Source organism: Galeopterus variegatus, unplaced genomic scaffold, assembly GCF_000696425.1.
Source record: "Galeopterus variegatus unplaced genomic scaffold, G_variegatus-3.0.2 Scaffold1196, whole genome shotgun sequence".
Lineage (NCBI taxonomy): Eukaryota > Metazoa > Chordata > Mammalia > Dermoptera > Cynocephalidae > Galeopterus > Galeopterus variegatus.
In genome coordinates, this window is record NW_007727307.1 from 150,617 (window position 1) to 155,877 (window position 5,261).

Consider the following 5,261-nt stretch of genomic DNA (forward strand, 5'->3'; position numbering starts at 1 on the left):
TTTCTAATACATAAAACTTAGGGGACACAATTCAAGCTCCATGAGTTTTGGGGGACATAATTCAATCCACTACACTATAGAAAGTCAATAAAAAGCACACATCTCTATAGAAATCAGATATTCTTCCAAAGATCCACAGGGCAAGACTCATAACTCCACTAGGACTCACAATAATCTCCTTGGGGCATTTTTAATTGATATTTCACATATCTTATAGATATCTTTCATCTAATGCATGTAACCATATGACCAAATATATATCAGAATATATACTTATCAAGTATACTTATCCTGCATTCAGTAATATTTGTGGGAGTAGTTTGCCTAATATATCTACGTACATGCCATTAGTACAAGAGATCCTCTGAGTCTTGAATAAATCTCCCCTTCCACTACCCTGGGCAGGATGTAGGTTTCCGCCATTGGGTATCAGCTAATAATCCCAGACTTTGTCATGCCCAGATGCAACATGCGATCATCATTCCACAAATACAAAAACTTTAGGTTGTTATAAAAATAATGAGGCTGCTGATACATCTCAGTAAAATGAATGAAACCATTTACCCAAATATGTATGTTTTATATGTTATTAATTTTTTGAAAGAATTAAATTCATGTTTTTGTGCTGATATTTTTTCAAGTACATGTATGCATCCTGACAGAGAGTGGGGTGGAAATATTATAGGATAAATATAGATAGGATTTAGAAAAGGGAGGTATGATACAATAATCAAGCTTTATCTGTTTCAGAAGATAAATAAAATCACCCTAGCTCTTAAGACATATACTCCCTGGTTTTATACTTAATGTGTTCTTAACATCACATGGCAATATTTTAAAATTTTTTTCTAGGAGCTTTCTAATAATTAGCCTAAGGCTGAAATATCCTGCAATATAACATTTAGGGAGATAATTGAACCTAGGTAAACTTTAATACATCTTTATCACAGACTTTCTGCTTCCTCCTCCCAGAGTATGTTTTCAGCGTTTTGCCCTAAGGCCCAATGTTAGGAACAAATAGAAAATGCCAAAGTCTTTGATTCCTTTTTGCTAAAGGTTATGTTGTAGAGTAGAGTGGGACCTTATTCATTTTTACTATTTTAAATTACATTTGCTCAACAAATTGAAATATTACTTAATACTTAATACTTCAAAGCCCAGCCTAAAAATCAAAGGAAACTGAAAATTTGACTTGGCAATGATCTGTGAATGACACTGATGAGTGTGGGGGAGATGAAGAACATGAACTTTTCAGAGTGCCTTAAAATGACATTGTTATTTAAAGTGCTGATCACTTAGCAATTTTTTAAAAGTGATTTTCTTATTTCACCAAGAAAAGATTAAACTGGGCTTTTCATTGAGTTCTTTTTCTTAAAGCACTGGAATTATCCTCTTTGTTTAGTCCATGCCCAGCTGCTGCCCTAATAAGCCCCACAAACTTGGCTTCACAGCTGTGCTGGCTGCTCCAGATTTTGGAGTCAAAATTTCTTCTCAGTAGTCTTGATGATTTGGGCACAGATTTCAAGTGAATGTTCTCATAATCCACAGTTGAAATACATTACTTTATACAACGACCATATGCAAAGTATTTTTCTTTTTCTTTTTCTTTTTTTTCTGTTTGTCCCTTTTTTTTTTTTTTGTCTGTGCTTTTCTTAGTATTGTTGGAGTTATTGAAACCAATTTACCAGCTTCTTAAAAGAAAGCTAAGGAGATGCGAAGCTAAATGACCTAACATTTCCAGTGACCAAGTGAAGCCAAACATCTGAGTGTTTCAAAATAATTTTATTCCTGTCCTCAACTATCTCCAACTAACTTTGACGCTAGCCAAAGGCAAATATAAATGATCCTCTATCCTTGGAATCCAAGGGCAGTTCTTTTCCAGTTCTTAACTGATGTTTCTTCTTCTACCTCTTTCCTTCAGTAACTGTCTCCTCACACAGAAGAGTCCAGTGGTCCCTTCTATTTCCAGTTTCTCTGCTTTTGTTCTTTCAGAGAATATCTTAGCCTCTGAATTTTTGCCCAGCCTCTTCCAGAAAGCAAAATTTAATTGTCTTTTGTTTCATTTCATAAGTGGTCTACTTAGTACAAGACCAAGTAATCTTGTAACTATATCCCATAAACTAAGAAATTGACGCTTGATATCAGTTTGTGATATTTATTCCCTCTGTATTAATACTGTGTTTGCATTATTTTGTCATTTACTAGATTATGAGTTCCTTGAGGGCAAAATTTATCTTTTTCATTTTTCCGTTACCAAAATTTAACAATTAGATACTTTTTAAATGTAAATTCTAACCTGAACTGAACATTTGAACTTTACTGGGGCTTGTGCTGTCTTAACCTATATTTTGGAATTGAAATAACAATTTAAAAAAATGTAAAAACAAAAAAAGAATTGTGACTAATCACACCTTGGTTTCTGCCCTGCTTTCTAAGAGGGACAAATATTTTGTTGCTCGGTGTCTAGAATTTTGTTTTGTTGACTGGGTTGACCAGGTCTAGTAGAACCATAACTGAAGAAACCTGAAAGGGCCTAGATTGATTTTCTCTGGAAAGATCTGTGAGCCAAACAGATAAAAGTTAACTAAGGGAGCTGAAATAGAGGCTTACTAGAAAAAAGTCAGGGAATTTTGATTTTTTAATAAGAGTTTGCATGGAGTTTAGGAGATTAAAAACAAAATGAAACATAATGGAAACCTTTCTGGCATTTGTGAGATGTAGGTCCAGAATTACTTTCCTTTTGTCTTAGTCCATTTAAGCTGCTGTAATAAAATGCCATATGCTGGGAATCTTATAAAGAAATATGATTTATTTCATACAATTCAGAAGGATGAGAAGTCCAAGATCAAGTCACTGGCAGATTTCATGTCTGGCAAGGATTTGCTTTTTGGTTCATAGATGGCCATCTTTTTGCTGTGTTCTCACATGACCGCAGAGGCAAGAGAGCTCTCTTGGGCCTCTTTCCTAAGTGTATTAATTTCACTCATGTGAGTTCTGCCCTCATCATCTAATCATACCCCAAATGCCACAAGTCTTAATACAATCACCTGGGGATTTAGGATTTCAACATGTGAATTTTGGAGGGACACAAACATTCAGACCATAGCGCTGTTCGTAGTTTATTTTGCATGCTGTCCCATGAAGGAAACAGACTTTAAAAAAAATCCACGTTACGTGGATTATGGGTATTATTTGGTAATTCAACCTCTGAGGCAAGGACAGTGGTGATGGTGGGAGCGAGGTGGGAGAGAGGAGCTGGTGGTTTTGTGGTCCTCATATCACACCACGTAGGCAATGACCTGTAAACCTGGTTCAACTTGCCCTAAAGGCCTTTTGATATATTTTAAATATTTCTCAAGAAAGAATTCGGTTCAGAGACATTCACTGAAGCAAATAAATATTTGTACACTTGACATTTACTGCACAGATACTTTACATGAAGGCTATATTTTGCTAAGTAGCAGATTTTATATGTTAAATTATTTTTTATTTTTACAAAAGCAATACATGTACATATGCTATAATTTTAAGAAAATAGAATAGAGAATGTAATATCGCAGAAAGATATTTGAACTTTGTCCCCATTTCCTTGCACAGAGCTCCTAAGGCCCTTGCAATTTCCTGAGTGGTATGTGTGATAGGAGCATCTTTTGTTCTAATGAGACATTCTTGGTGGGGTAGGCCCCTAGAGAGCTTTAGGATGGGGGCTGATGGCCAGAAAGATCAAGTCTTGATTAAAAGTTTGAAACTTTTAGCTCCATTCCCAACCCTCAGGGAGGGGAGAGGTGAAGATTGAGTAATCCCCAATAGTCAATGATTTAATTAATCATGGCTATGTAATGAAACCCTTCCATAAACCCCCCTAAATTACAAGGTATCTTTTATAATAAACTGGTAAAACATAAGTAAAGTGCTTTCCTTAGTTCTGTGAGCTGTTTTAGCAAATTATCAAAACTGAGGATGAGGTCTTGGGAACCCCTGATTTATAGACAGCTGTTCAGAAGTACAGGTGGCCTGGGACTTGAGATTGGTCTGACCTGAGGGTAGTCTTGTAGGACTATGCCCTTAAACCTACAGAGTTTGACCCTAACCTGGTAGGTCAGAATTGAATTGAAATGTGTGAAACTCAGTTGGTGTCAGAATTGGTTCATGTTAGGAGGGGAAAAAAACCTCTCAGAGAGTCAAAAAATAACTCACAACCCCTCCCACTCCCAAGATAAAGTTAAGGCATGTAGGTAAATATATAGATAAGTATAAATACACTTAGCCTCATCTTCAAATGTACACAGCAGACAAATAGTTATAATGAACTGAGATTATACTGTATAGATTACTTCACCGTCAATGCATAGTCATTGGAAACATTTTGTTTAATACAATAGGACGCTATTTTATTGATATACTTAGTTTAACTAATAACAACTATTGCATTTCAAGGCTTAATGAGAAATTATAAGCTTTTAACCAGACTAGTAGCCTTTTTTGTATGTTATTACTGTAACTTCTTAGGACAAACAAACTGTACAAAAAAAAATAATCTCACAAAAGTTGTAGAAAAAGTAGTGAATTTGTAATTATCCATAACACTTTCTATTTTCTTTTTATCTAAAATGAGACTTGAGACATAATTATTTTTAATATATCTGATAACACTAAAAAGTACTTATTATCTGAATTTTGGAAGTACTATGTTTCAATTAGCTTTTAGAGACTCTTTTATTTATTAAATCAAGTTTCAGTGGAACAAAACTTGTAATTTATTTGAAATGAAATACACAGGAAGATTTTGGATGACTGAATCTCTGGATACACTGAGATACTCTATTAATCAAAAGAGACAAAGAGAGCATAAATCAAATTCCTCATATAAACTAAAATCAATAGGATCTGTCAGACTGAATTAAACAAAATTTTATTATTAACTTCAAATATTATCTAGTATGGTTAAATGATTTTATTTATTTTTTTAACTTAAGTTTTTTTCCTTGAACACAAGAATCTAAAATTGTATCATTTTTGAGCACAGAATGACCTTCGATATTGATCAAATATTCCTGAGGCCGGAATACAAACTCCTTTGGGGAAAATGTTTCATTTCATTAATCTTTAGATCAACACAGTGATTTGCACAAAACTGTACCTAAGTTTTTAACTGAATTGAAATGAAAACAAGGAAACTGTGTCTCAAGAAATTAAGTGACTTATCCAATAATTCATAGAGACTTTGATATAACTAGAATTTAGAAGTTACTTTTTAAAAT